Raw genomic sequence first — 16164 nt, 5'->3', positions numbered from 1 at the left:
GAATGACTATATGAATGCATGCATTAATGAATAAATGTATCAGTGAATTAATGTTTGCATGCATGAATGAATGTATGTATGAATGAATATATGAATGATTGAATATATTAATGAATATATAAATGAATACATTAATGTATGGATGAATATTTCAATGAATATATGAATGAATGCTTGAATGTATGAATGAATAAATATATGAGTGAGCGAATGAATGATTAATGAATAAACAAGTAAGCCCAAGCAAAAAGCCCAAGCAAACTTCTGTGTTTGTGCATGTGTGAGAAATGGCAGTGGCAGATGGCAGTGTTTCGGAGACTCACGGACATTAGACATATATATAAGTGATAAAATAAATCCATTGATTAACTTTCTGAAGATCAAAAACTCTAAGACCAAGAATGAAGATGAGGAAATAGATGATTTGAGGAACCAGAGAATTAAAATGTAATGGAGGGAGGAATGGGAAAAAGACACAGGAAAGAAAGCATTTGGAAGGGACATCCACTGACGTGCTTCCACCACCAACATATTGCAGTGCAGCTAATCATTTCTCCACTGTATGCTTGTCGTAACATTTCATGAGTTTAATTTCTGCTTTTTCCAAGTCTAACAAAATATTTAATCACACTTCTCTGATGTAATCTCACAGACACATCTTATCCATTGGATATGTACGAAGATATTCAACTCGTTGCAACTAAAAAGACTACTACTGCAGTCCAACCATAGGTTCAATACCCCTTTTACATATATTGGTGAAGTTTATTTGCTGGATATGAATCCCTAGGCTGGGGCTGGACTACAATGTGGGGATCATGTGAGGCAGAGGACCATGGTACATGATGCTTTTTTGGCACTGGGACACATTCAGCAACCTAGAGCAATGGGGGAAGTCAGGATGCCCATTTCTGGCTGGAGCCCGGAGTTGACCACATTCCATTGTCTCCTGTATTTCAGACTTTGTTCTTACAAGCTTTCACTGAGACCCAAAAGAGTAAAAAAATAAAAAAAAAAATAAACACAATCTGATATATTATAAATAAATAAATAAATAAATAAATAATACATAAATAGTTTGTAAATCATTAACTGTACCAATATTAATTAACTTAATGCAAAAAAAAAAAAAAACATATTAATCTGTTCAAAAAGGGTTTTGCTGCTTCCTAACATTAATTACATTGGTAAGTGTCAAGGAAAAACACATTTGATTACCATGGACATCTTAATAATTAAACCATGTCAATTAAGTTTATTGGATAAAATAATCTCTTGAATAATTACTTATTTGGATTTCTGAGGATCAAAATGTTAATTGCAATTTTTTTTGTATTTAGGCACCTGCCACCATATCTAGGGGCTTAAAATAGATGTTTTCTTTTTCCATAGGGTATATAACATTCAGTACAAATAGCTGCTGTTTAGAAAATGTAGAACTACCTGACATTTTTTCTCAAGGAGGAAGCAAAACAGTGTGACGCTTCAAGTCAGTAATTATTGCCTTATGCGGTTAAGCTCAATGTAGCATTGTATCATTGACCATAATTAATGTGATATTCATCTTTCTCCCAGGTAAGAAGTGAAAACCAAATTTAGGGATGATAGAAAGTTTTTTGGGGATAATGAATGACATATATGTTCTTGCAATTATTTCTGTATTTGTAACAATAGATTGTAAATTGTAATTGTCCACCCCTTCGATCTACAAGTTTAGGAGTAAAACATTTTAGATGATGACTTTGATAAGTTTGCTTGTTTTAATTAACATTACTGCATATTTCATTGTCCTCATTCTTATATTAGTATAGAACCTTGGGGTTGAAGTTTCAAACAGCAAAATAAGTGGGGAAGTGAACCAACAGAGAAGTTGCACATAGCAACCAATCACCTTTGAGAAAGCATTTATCAAGTCCATTCTATAACATGATAGGTTGATGCTGATTGGTCTCTTTGGGTAACTCGTCCACCGGTCCAATTCTCCACTGTTTTCCACTGTTTTCACTGCTTGATACATCAATCCATCTCTTTATTTTTTTAGATCCGACTTAGGGGGTCAATCTAATTAGCACGGTAGGGTGTGATGCGCCTTTGCCACGACATGGCACCTGAACTCCCAAACTTTGAGGGCTAATCGAATTTGAACAAAATTGGTCGTTGCTCCTCACAGAAATTGTGAATTGTTTTTAGACATGTTTAACATCCTGATCCCCGCAGGTGTATGGGTCACTTTAAAATTGTATATTTTATGTAACACAGGTCTGCTATTGGGGAAATGTTTAAATTCATGGAGAGAGAGAGAGAGAGATAAATAATTTTTAAAACAAAACCTGTAAAATGACAGGAGCTATATGGTTCATACTTTAACTCTCTTCACTTTAACTCTCTGCAAGCTATTGTGTGGCAGAAATCATTAAAATACAATATCTACAGGCACTTATATTCAGCTCTAGGTCGGTTTTAATATTTACCAAAAATAAATGCTTGATCTATAAATGAATGTTATTATGTATTGATATAATGTTATAGTTATGTATTTGCTATGTATACTGTACATTACATCAGATCAATAATTGCAATCACTAGTAGGAGTAAACAACTGCACTTGACACGTGTAGCCAGCCATAAGACACATTTATTTAGCAGTACAGTTTATATACTGAGGAAGAGAGGGATCTTGGTGTCACTATTTCAGGGGACTTAAAGGCAGGGAGGCAATGTAACAAAGCAATGAGGAAGGCAAGTCAGATGCTTGGTTGCATAGGGAGAGGTATCAGCAGTAGAAAGAAAGAAGTAATAATGCCACTGTATAGGTCATTGGTACGACCTCACCTAGAGTACTATATTCAGTTCTGGAGGCCATATTTTCAGAAGGATATAAATACATTAGAGACTACAAAGAAGGGCAACTAAAATGGTGCATGGCCTACATCACAAAACTTACCTGGATAGACTAAAAGATCTTAATATGTATACTTTAACAAGGTACAGGTGGGAGACATTCTTCCCAGGAAGAGGAGCAGCAGAACACGAGCACATGCACTGAGACTAGAGAGAGGAAGATTCAGGGGAAATCTGAGGAATAATTACTTCACAGAAAGAGTAGTAGATAAGTGGAATAGCCTCCCAACAGAGGTGGTAGACGCAAATACAGTAGTACAATTTAAACATGCTTGGGGATAAGCATATTGATATACTTACAAAGAAATAAGGATCAAATTTGGTTTGAGGTAACATGTTTAAAAAAGGGGCAGACTAGATGGGCCAAGTGTTTCTTATCTGCCGTCAAATTCTATGTTTCTATGTTTCTATATACTAAATATATATTTTTACTTTGACACATTTTCTACATCATTTTGGGTTTAAAATTCTCAGAGTTCATAAATACAACTTATATTTTATCTTTATGGTACACTGATTGAAAAGTGTGCCTCAATATACAATACTGTGCTCATATTTCTAGAAATATTTTTTTTTAAATTAAGAGAGTCCTGTGAGAAATAGAAAGTTACATTGAATTCCGGAATTTATACCTTGCCATAACTCTGTACATTGGATATGAAATACTAAAATATCCCAGTATTGTTGGAAGAACCTAATCCTGCCTAGGCGTGATGCAGAGATAGAATATCTAAGTTATTGTACTCTACTATGGTGATCGAAATAAAAAACAAAAATTAATAATAATAACATTTCAAAAGATAATGTAACGAATAATGGGGTAAATTTATAAAAGATTCTAAAAATGAACAGAGCTGTCTATTATTTTCTAAGATGCAATAGATAGAAATGATATACCGAATCTCATAGATTGCTATGGTAAACATCGCCTCGCTTCATTTTTAAAAGTTTTTGAAATTTTACCCCTACAAGAATAATATTAGGATAGTCAGTTGTTATCAGATAGTAGTATGTTATTCAAAAGAAAATATATTACTATCAGACTCTGCGACAGATACAGTACTTATATTTATATATAAATCTATATTTGCCTTTTAATTTTTAAATAAGGTTTTCTTTTTCTTAATGAATGAAAACACCTTAAATGAATATCCTAGTAACTGCCTCTTAGCGATATAGTCTATAGTAGTGCCACGAAGCGATATGTTCGATGCAAAAATTTGAGACATAGATTTGAATTGATTTATTACTGATTGTCATGACTTCATGAATCTCATAACATAATTTTTGAGGAGGTATCTCAAAATGATTCTAGAAATTCTTCTGTATGTTGTCTGACGATTCTCATCGCTACAAACACAAAAAAATATATATTACTATGGGCTATGTATATTTTTAATGTATATTTTGATGTATACTTTGATGTTCAACTCATGTTGTATTTTTGGCAAACTATCCTAGTAGGCTCATTTTTAGATCAGTGTGACCTAAAATATAACAATAATAATAATAATAATAATACATTTATATAGCTATATAAATACTTGTGTAATAGCACGGCGCCCGGCTATGCTACGTTTTCAGCATAGGCTAAGCTACACTGTCAGCGTAGCCCAATGGCTGCCTAGCGCAGTTAGCGTAGTGACTCCGCAGCAGCTCCGCGGCTGCCTAGCGTAGTTAGCATAGTGACAGGCCAACGGCTGGCTAGCGTAGTTAGCGTAGTGACTCTGCGGCAGCACGGCTTTGTCCCTGGCGTCCACGGCTCTGTCCCGTGGCAGCCTGGCTCTGTCCACGGCATCCATGGCTCTGTCCCCGGCATTCATGGCAAGCCTACAGAGCACATCTCATACAGCGCCAGTAACCACCAGATCCCCTGCGCTGGCAGACACCGGCGGAGAGGCGCTCCATCTGTCTGAGACGCAGGTGCATCTCAGTAATTATTGCAGCAGGGTACGGCAACCCTGCCCGTATCCGCTTCAGGGAGATGGGGTTAGAGGGTTGGGTAGCACGTGCGTCTCGTTCACAAAGGGGGTATGCAGGCACAAGTGAGTCTTATGCACAATAAAGGAGGCACTTGCCAGTGCTCCATGTTACATACTGGCAAATGCCTCCTTTTCAAACCCCCACTATCCACGCCAGCCCAAAGCATGGTGAGCACACGCATTACATGTCCTCCTGACCTGTTCATACCCCCACTATCCACGTCGGCATGGAGTAGATTTTATAAAGTGTGGCGAGCGCACGTGGATTACTTTATATGTATTCCGCGTCCCCTTGCGGGGCTCACTTTGCTCACCTCGCTGCGCACACCACACTTTATAAAATCAACTCCACGCCAACGTGGATAGTGGGGGTATGAACAGGTCGGGAGGAGACGTAATGCAACATTAAATCCATGGCGCAGGCCTCCCACATAAGGCATTATACAGCACGGTGGTTTTGTTTGAGTCGCTCAAAAAAAGATATGCTTGTGAGCTCCTCTGCCCAGGAATATATAAAACGAAAGAGGGTAAGAAATGGGATACGACATCCCGGAAACCAATGTGCCCCACAGAGACTGACCTTCTTTTGGCATGTTTTAATGTGGCAGCGCCACATTAACTCCTTCATATTCAAGCGCATTGGATGGCCATTAACACAGGTTTGTGTCAGTGGCAGCAAATGGTACTGTTGGAAAAATGCCACTGACTCCTCCTCTGTCTGCGGCAGGTTAAACATCGTGAGAGGTTCTGCAGCCATTCCTAATTAACAAGGAGCTTATACAAGCATCAGAAATAATACAGCCGCAGTCACTTCAATTTCTCCTCTGACTACGGTAACTGCATAATGCTGACTGACTACGCTGGCCACGGGAACACTATGCTGAATCTGACAGGGACACTGACTATGTTAACTACGCTAAGCGGCCGCGGGAACACTATGCTACTTCTGACTGACTACGCTAACTACGCTGGCCGTGCGAACACTACACTGATTCTGACAGGGACGCTATGCTAACTACATAACGGGCGCTGTGCTATTACACAAGTACCGCTATATATATATATATATATATATATATATATATATATATATATATATATACAGTGCTCGAAGTGGAAATTTTAAAGTGGGGGTATGGAAAAATAAAGGACTTATTTATGCGCGCGCCGGGTGTTGCCACTGAAAAAGGGGGCGTGTCTTTACGTGTAGCGTACCATACCACATACCCCTTATATACCACACTAGTAGGACCCCTTATACTATCTAGTACTAGTGCCCCTTGCACATTGTGCCACACTGTGAGAGCCCAAATTCAAGGACAGCAAGGACAAACAGACAGAGTGACAGCAAAGAGAGACTGACAGCGGGAACAAAGAGAGAAAGTGACAGGGACAGCCACATATGTATATTGGGTATCACGGTGTGTGGCAAATGTATAATGAGCATCACTGTGTTTGGCATTTGCTCATTATACATTTGCCACACACCGTGATGCCCAATATACATTTGCCACACACCGTTGTGTCCAATATACATTTGCCACACACCGTTGTGTCCAATATACATTTGCCACACACCGTGATGGGTGAGAAGGAGGTTAAGCAGAGGAGAGGAGTAGTGGAAGAGGAGAAGGGGAGAGGAGGTAGGGGGAAGGGTAGGGTAGGGGAGGAGGTATGGAGGAGGAGGAGAAGGAGCGGAGAAGGGAGAGCAGTACAAGTGGGCGCTGTGTACCTCCTGTCACGATCAGCAGCGACGGTAGTTGCTCCTGTTCCCAGATCTGCTCCAGTTTTTTTCTGCTCCTGTTCCCAGGTCTGCTGCACTCCACCCCCCCCCCTCCCCGGCAACTCCTGTTCCCTGATGCCGCACTTTCTTCTTGGCACCGGGTGTTCTTCTCCTGTACCCCAGCGCAGGGTCCCTGGCAGTCTAGGAAAGAGAGAGAAGTGTGGTAAAAGAGGTGGGGAGGAGAGAGATAGAGGGGGAAGAGAGAGCAGGGAAGAGAGAGTGAGGGAAAGAGAAGGTGGGGAAATGGAGGAGGGAGAGGGGGAGAGGAGGAGGGGAGAGTAGATGAGGAGGAGGGGGAACAGAGGAGAGGAGGAGGTGGGGGAGTGGTGGAGGAAGGGGAGCGGAGAAGGGAGAGCAGGAGAGGGGGTGAGGAGGGGAAGTGAAGGAGAAGGGGAGCGGAAAAGGAGGTGTGTGGAGGAAAGAGGGTGAGGAGGAGGGGAAGTAGAGGAGAGGAGGAGGTGATGGGGGAGCTGAGGAAAGGAGGAGGAGTGGAGGAGAGGAGAAGGGAGAGCAAAGGAGGGGGAAAGGGGGTGCGGAGGATAGGGACTCGGAGTGAGTATGAGGGAAGCAGAGGAGAGGAGGAGGGGAAGCAGAGGAGCACAGGAAGGGGAGCAGAGCAGGTGGTTGGGGAGCTGAGGAGAGTAGAAGGGAGAGCATGGGAGGGGGAGAGGGCCTGAGGAGGAGGTTAAGCAGAGGAGAGGAAAAGTGTAGAAGAGGAAGAATGTAGAAGTGGAGGGGGAGGGTTGGGGAGAGGAGGATGAGGAGGGTGGGTGAGAGGAGGATTAGGAGGGGGGAGAGGAGGAGGAGGAGGGAGTCGGGAGGAGTGGACATGTGGTGGATGAGCAGATGTACCTCCTGATAAGATCAGCAGTGTCATTATTTTTTGCTCCTTCTACCGGGCTCTCTCCCCCGGCACTAATCATCTGCATCTCATTCATACATACTACACGCACTGCCGCTCCCATTCACACATACTACACGCACTGCCGCTCCCATTTAAACATACTATATACACTACCGCTTTCATTCATACATACTACACGCACTGCCGCTCCCATTTATACATACTACACGCACTGCCGCTCCCATTCACAAATACTACACGCACTGCCGCTCCCATTCATACATACTACACGCACTGACGCTGTCATTCATACATACTGCACACACTGCCGCCCTCATACATGCTGCACACACTGCCGCCCTCATACATGCTGCACACACTGCCACACTGCCGCCCTCAAACATGCTGCACACACGGCCACCCTCATACATGCTGCACACACTGCCGCCCTCATACATGCTGCACACACTGCCGCCCTCATACATGCTGCACACACTGCCACACTGCCGCCCTCAAACATGCTGCACACACGGCCACCCTCATACATGCTGCACACACTGCCGCCCTCCTACATACTACACACTGCCGCCCTCATACATGCTGCACACACTGCCGCCCTCATACATGCTGCACACACTGCCGCCCTCATACATGCTGCACACACTGCCGCCCTCATACATGCTGCACACACTGCCGCCCTCATACATGCTGCACACACTGCCGCCCTCATACATGCTGCACACACTGCTGCTCTCACTCAAACATACATACACTCACTGCTTCCATACATATATCCATCCCACCACACCACATGCCAAGACACACTGAGACCACTACACTACCTGTTGTCCTCTGGCTTCTGAGGCTGCAGGCCGGGCTCTGGCAGCTGTCTCTGTGGGCTCTGGGGGAAAATGGTAGAACCTATTGCTCCTGTATACCACAGAGGGGTCCCTACTGTGGGCGCCCAGAGGGGTTAATAATAAAGGTGCTCCTATAGCACGTGTCCAGCGATTTGTGGGGCAGCATTGGTGGGTTTGTGGAGAATGGGCAGGAGTTTTGGTTGGGGAAGGGTACCTGGTGTCTGCTCCTGTTGCAGGCTCCTGCCCGTCACTTTCCTCTCCGCGATGTCTGGTAGCTGGCTGTTCAATGCTGGCAGCGCTGTCCTCTGATCCGCCGGAGGGCGCACTAGTGCGGGCGCCGCAGCGTTGCCGCACTCAGTCGCCCCTCCGGTTCCCTGGCAGTCCAGTCTGGGGTCCTCTCTCTCTCCAGGGTGGCGGCGGTGTCCTTCTCTCGGCTCCTCTACAGTCACGTGGCCCAGCCGGCTCTGTCCCCGCCGGCTGCTTCTCCAGTACTCCTGCGCACCCGACTCCGTCCCTGTGAGGACTCGGAGGGCTGCTGCGGGTAAGCGTGCACCCGCCTAGCACTCTTCTCCTCTCGCTCGCCACGCTGCCCTCTCTCTCCTTCTCGTCCGGGACCCCCCTGACCTCCTAGCATCTCCCCTTCTCTCTCTATACGTCCCCCTGCGCTGTCAATCAGCCTGGGGACATCTCTTCGCGCCCTCCGCCGGGGATTAACCCCTTGGGTCCTGGCACCTGTCGGCTGTCCCTGCTATAACGGATACCCCAGGCTGGGGTGCCACACCCGCACAATCACTTTCTGGCTGTGCTCTGTAGCCGCCGGGTGGGGACCCCTGCAGGAGCACTGTGGAGACTGCTGTCCAAAAAAAAAAATAGTGTTCGAAGTGAAGTGCCGGTATGACATACCGTTGTATACCGGCCCACTTCGAGCACTGTATATATATATATATATCTTACAAGAGAAAATGAGGACACTCACCTGGCTTCATAAATGGATAAATATTTTTTCATTTTAATCCATCTTCAGCAGTTCACAAACATAAAGTGCAATGTGCATGACAGTGGGCCATGGGCCAACGTTTCTGTCTGCCCCCAGACCTTTGTCAAGGCCCCCACTATCTCCTCCTAAAGTGCACTTTAGGAGGAGATAGTGGGGGCCTTGACAAAGGTCTGGGGGCAGACCGAAACGTTGGCCCATGGCCCACTGTCATGCACATTGCACTTTATGTTTGTGAACTGCTGAAGATGGATTAAAAAGAAAAAAATATTTATCCATTTATGAAGCCCGGTGAGTGTCCTCATTTTCTTTTGTAAGCTATACTGGTATCTGGATTTGTCTGGAAGCACCTGAGCTGGCACCCCGGCAGTTGATACCTAGTTGGAGGAGAGTGTGATCCATACTTGGGAATATATATATATATATATATATATATATATATATATATATATAAATTCCTCTCTTTTTAGGAGACCTGGTCAAGACCATATATACTTGTGAAGGCTTAAAATGGAATGGCAATTAATTTAAGGATTTTCATTTATTTAAAAATAACATTTGTAAAATGCAAACACTGGTCTGGTAATGAATGATAGTATTCCTTATTTAGTTTATTTTCTTCTTCAGGTTTGTTGCCATCAAAGTGAAAAAAACTACATAAGAAAAAGTGAAATGAAAAATGAAAATAATCTCTATGCAACTATTTTTGTTGATCTTACTAAAGTGTATATAAAAGACTAGAATTTGTTCGCTGCTTCATTCGAGCGGATGTCTTTTGTTGCTCAGCGGAACTAATTTTACAAAGACAATAGCGCCATCTAATATTGTGATGTAGATTTTATAGTGTACACATATAGTAATTTTGCACCTTAGGAGCCAGCACTCTGCACGGACCACTGCTTTTTTCTAATTTATTCCTCCTCTTTCTGATGTCACGATCATCAAGATCCTACCTACCTCCGTTGCTTTCTAGGTCACTAAGCTATACATTAGTGAAAAACTGATCTAAATTTATCCAGTAGTTTCTGTGTGATACCGGAATGAACAAGAGACATTGAAATTCCATAGTTTATAAACGTCCCTAGAAATAGTCTATGTACTGTTCAGATAAGCCGTACGGTTTTATTAAAGGGATTGATAACACTTAGAAAAACTGTACATATAATGTGTTTTATGTTTTATTTCTTTGTTTTTTTTGTTTGCATTAGTTCTACCTACAGTAGTAATTACTTTAATTATTTATTAGTTCAGTAATGTATTTATTTATTTTATTTTATTTATTTGTGATTTTTTAATTTTGGGGGAGAATAATAACAGTCGAAATTTTTTTGTTGTTGCAATAACATTTATTAAAATATCCCAAATATTCTAGAGCATCCAAAGCAGGTAAACCATATAAAATGTTTTGGTTTTCTCTAATTAGATTGTTAAAACAAAATTCAGATTTGTACCTCCAAATACAACAATGCATTACTAATTGTAACTGCAAATAATAGTTTATTAGACCGCCTATCATCTATATATATGTCTAGTGTTTGCGAGTCGCCGAAACACTGCTATCTGTTGGCGACAGTGAAACTACATCTTTTTCCCACACATGCACAAGACGGTAGCAGACTAGCTTTCAAAGCTTTTGCTGCTTTGAGTGGGTTTACTAGTTAAAATATGTTGATAAACATTAAACATTACTCCAACCATATTTAATTAAAAAACTACAAGACATTTGACTATTTTATACATGGTGACAAATAAATTTAATTTAAATAATAAGGTACTAGATATACAAAACAGTGTAGTAAATCTAGAAAAATAAAGTGAATATAATGGAAAAGAATCAGTCCATCAGTGAGTTTATATTAGTTGGTTTTAGTAACATAAGTAGTCACCGCCATTTAATTTTCACACTTTTGTTATTAGTTTATTTTATAATTACGGCATTAAATGTTATTGTATTACTTGTGATTATTTTAGACTACCGTCTTCAGACACCTATGTATTTTTTTATTTGTACTTTATCCATAGTTCAGATAGGAATCGTCACAACAGTTTTTCCAACATTATTTACAATTGTTCTAAAAGGAAAAGCACATATTTCATTTAATTGCTGTTTTATCCAAACTTATTTTTTTCATTCGCTTGTAATAACAGAGAATTACTTATTAAATGTTATGGCCTACGATCGTTATGTAGCCATCTGCAAGGCTCTTCGTTACCACGCTTTCATGAATTTAAAGACCTGTAAGTTGCTAATATTTATATGTTGGACACTTGGTTTTATTACCCCATTACCCTTGGTCTTCATGGTTTATCGTTTGCCTTTTTGCGGTCCGAATAAAATAAAACATCTGTTTTGTGACTCCTCACCACTTGTCTCCCTATCTTGTGCCAACAGTTATACCAATATTATCATTGAATTTACTACTAGTTATTTCACATTCATTTTGACCTCTCTTTTTGCTATCGTGACATATACCAATATTTTGGTAACGATTCTGAAGTTAAAGACATCACAGGAAAGGAAAAAGGCCTTCTCCACTTGCATATCCCATCTCATTATAACACTCTTTTATTATGGAAGTGCTGCTTTTATGTACATACAACTTCAAACAAATTACTCTGCTGGGTATGACTTGGCCACAGCAATTCACCATTCTATGTTGACCCCCTTTTTAAGTCCTCTTGCCTACAGCCTTCGATATAAGGAGATTATGAAATTTCTAAAGACATTGTTTCGGCCAAAATGGATATATACTAACAATTGAAATATTGATGTTTTGTTTGAAAGAAACCCAAGTCATGATTCGTAGCATGGCCAGTGTATTGTTTCAAATTAAACTGAAACTGCCAAAAATATGTTTTGTAAATGGTAATTCTTTGTGCCATTTTGGCTTCTCTTAGTTTTCATTAGTATAATCTCAGCCTGTTAAAAGTCCATTCCATATATCCGTAGAACGTATCCGTAGAACAGCAGAAGCGGTACTTGGCTCCTTGTATCATCGTGGGGCCCTCTTATCTGTGAAAATACTCCCGTACTGTAAGGAGATTGGGGAGAGCTGTGCTAGTCGCACAGAAATCACAAACTTATTATGCGGGTGGACCCTCTTTGTGCACTATTAGTATTCAATATTTTGATATGCGAGGGTGTGCTACCATAGACACAGAATGAATATATTGGCGAGGACAGAGAAAGTGTGTCTTTGGTTGGTGCACCAAAAGAGAATTTAATAATAAAACATGACTTTTATTGGTTTCATTAAAATAGTTGCGAAGATATAAAAAAACACGAAAAACACATAGGACAACATTGAGTGATTTAAAAAGGATATAATATATCCTCACCTAGTGGGACCCCACTTCACACTGTCCCTGAATAATTTTATAATTTTATAAAGCACGGTGGTTGAAATTTAAGAGTGGAAAAGTTATGTCTGGTATTGACAGTTTTACAGTGTGTATGCTCATCCAGGATGTAACAATTATCAGATACAATGTATATATTCCTGGGGCTCACTATACAGTAGCTATAAGCGCCTGAACACGGGTGTGATCCCGTTTCAGCGCTACCGCTCGCTGGCTGGAGCCGCTTGTTCCACAGCCTGTGTGCTGACCGCAGAGCTGTGTCTGAGGTGTGCTGCTGTGCACTACCTCGCTCTTGCATGTCAGATCAGACAGGAGTGTACACGGCTCTTGCGCTAGAGTCCGTGTCACTGTACTACAGGGAACCGTGTGCTACGGATACCCTGTGTCGCCACCGGCCCAAACTGCACACCTAGTGTGTTAAAACCCCACTTCCCCTCCCCCATATGATTGTATTTTGATCTGTTTAGGCCGGTGGCAACACAGGGTATCCGTAGCTTTATTGTTAAATTCTCTTTTGGTGCACCAACCAAAGACACACTTTCTCTGTCCTCGCCAATATACTCCCATACTGTACATCAGTGTGCCGCCTGATCCCATCCGAACTCAGCAGCTAAGCAGTGACTGTCCAAATCAGTACCTTCTGGGGGACCACTAGGGAATATCCGATGCTGTATTCGTATCCAGACAGCAGAAGCACCTGATGTTCTAATGAGAAGCATTCCGTTACCCTCTATCTATACCCTGTCTCTCAACACATGATACATGACCTAAAGGATTATCGCATTTATGCAAAGAATGTTCAATTAATTTATACGTGATCAGCTTGTTTAGTGTATGCAACAATGTTTGTGATATAGCTCTATATTTGGATTACCAGTAGGGCTGCATACAAATTGTGGGTAATAAAAACCCTTTATTTTTGAACCCACCTTTTAATAATTTTCGCCGGTAACAGTGTATATCTATTGAATAAGATGTTATTATTATTTCTTGTATCTATTTAGATTGTGTATTAATAAATAAGTGACTGTATTTTATAGGTGTAATAAAAGTTACGTTTTACGCACACTCATTTTTCATTTATCTTTTCACTATACTTAACAAAGGCATGCCCCAAAAACCTTTTGGTTCTTCCTTCTGTCTTCTTAATATGTAATTTTTCAGTTATATGTGGAAAGTGGCTTAGATTCTAGAACTTGGTAAATTCAGCATTGAAGCAGCACCCATGGACACCTAAGGGGGATCAATCAAAGTTGAATGCTGGATGTATAAATATTATTCATTTATATCAATGAGCATTTGTGTGAGCATAGAGTTGTGTGAGTTGTGTGCAGATCATAGAATTGCACAGCTGCAATGATTAAAATTCAATTGCATCAAGGAAGGAATAGTTGCCTCCTATTAGCAATAATGAGGACGCAGCCTTAGATCACTATTGTGAATATCTTGACCAATGCTACCATCTCTCACGATTCATGATGGTTACAGATACCGGCCAGTGTAAGCTGACATCAGAGTCCAGAAATTTGTGTACAATGATGCAGGGCCTGGATCCCCCAGACAGGGATGAAACATGCTCCCATTTTAAAAAAAAACGGTGCTGAGATCTCCTCCCACTCTGCCCCTCCCTGCCCTCCACAGGAGGCTGCAATCAAGATCCATTTTGCACATGTGCAGAAGTGGTCCTGTTCCTGCACAGATGCTATACCATTGGCGTTCCAGCTTCTCCAAACAATGGTGCATCTTTCTTCAAGCAAGGAAACTATTTTGGTGTAATACAGTATCTTTAAGATTTCTTTAAATGCAAAGCAGAATATAGACATGTGTCCTCATATTCTGATCATCTTTACATAGTGAGACAGTATATGGCCACATGACATCTGGGTTCCTCCCCCTGGGAACAAGGGAAATGTCCATCAATTGGCCACTCAATTGCATACACTGCCAGATGTGCCCATCTTGTTACAGTATGTCTGATCAATTTACATTTTTAGATAGGTCACACATAAGCTAAACAATTATGGGTGTTGACTGCTGATATCAGATGGATATAGAATATACCCAGCTAAGTCGCAGCCAATATCATATAACAGTGTACTTGCAACATAAACTGCACAGGTGTTGGTGTAACAAATGTACTGTACAAAGTTGCAAAAGAATCACAAGAAACTTGGCACAAGGAAAGGCTGCAGCTGCTCACATCATTTTCTCTCTTACCAGGGCAAAGCAATGCATATTTGACCTCACCACACCCATTCACAGGAAAAAATAATCATAACACACCCCTCCTTTGGTTCCATGCCATCTCTCCACTTTCTACAATGAATGGCTGTCAGCACTCTGATTGGTGGATACTGTTTGGCTGCAGTTGGGAGACAGTTAGAGAATGCTGGACTCTGATTAGTGGATAGCTCCAGCCATCCACCAATCAGAATGCTGACAGCCATCCACTGTTTGGCTGCAGTTGGGAACCAGTTAGAGAATGCTGGACTCTGATTAGTGGATAGCTCCAGCCATCCACCAATCAGCATGCTGACAGTCATTCACTGTCTGGCTGCATGCTGGGAAGTGGGAAAAGAATGCTGCCTGGTCGCACTGTTTGTGTGTAATCCCCAATCATCCCAATCATTAAGATCAGGCAGAATATACAACCTCCACACAGTTAGTGGGAATCGAACCCATGACCTCAATGTTGTGAAACAATAATGCTAACCATTAAACCATCCATACTGCCAAATATTACACATCAACCTTTCATATCAGGTCCATCTTTCCAGCAATGTAGACCCTGATCCAAACAATGCACTGGGCCCTACACCCCCAATCATGGAAAACAATAAAAAAAATTAGAACATGCTTTCCTGTGGTCCTGTGCTGTCTCTCCACATTCTTCCATACAGTGACTGGCTGTCAGCATTCTGATTGGTGTATAGCTTCAGCCATTCACCAATCAGCAAGCCATTCATTGTCTAGCTGCAGGCTGGAAGGAAAGTAGATAATGCTGTCTTACCACTTTGATTGTGTGCCCAGGACCTGTCCATGTTCGGGGGACCCTAGAATTCTGCGGCCCTAGTCAGCTGCCCAGTGTGCCTATTCATTCAGATGGTCCTTTCACATCATGTTTGACATTTTTGGGCAACTACGCATATTTACTCTTATTAATGTTAGCATATTATAATCTGCATCCAACATTAACTGATATAAATAGTTAATGGCACAGATAGTGCTTCTTCACAAGGTGAACTTATGATCTCAGGGCTGTGAGCCAGCAATGATAGCCACTGTGCCAACAATGTTACACAATACTCATCATTAATAAATATACTGTATTTTAATTAATCTCTTAGAGACAGTATTAATTCCACTTGATCCCATAAATAAATAAAGTATTCCCATAATACATTTGTTCCATTAATTTCCGAAATCGACAGCTGTATTAT

Source organism: Crinia signifera, chromosome 12 (assembly GCF_055691185.1).
Source record: "Crinia signifera chromosome 12, ASM5569118v1, whole genome shotgun sequence".
NCBI lineage: Eukaryota > Metazoa > Chordata > Amphibia > Anura > Myobatrachidae > Crinia > Crinia signifera.
This window is presented reverse-complemented; position numbering follows the sequence as displayed.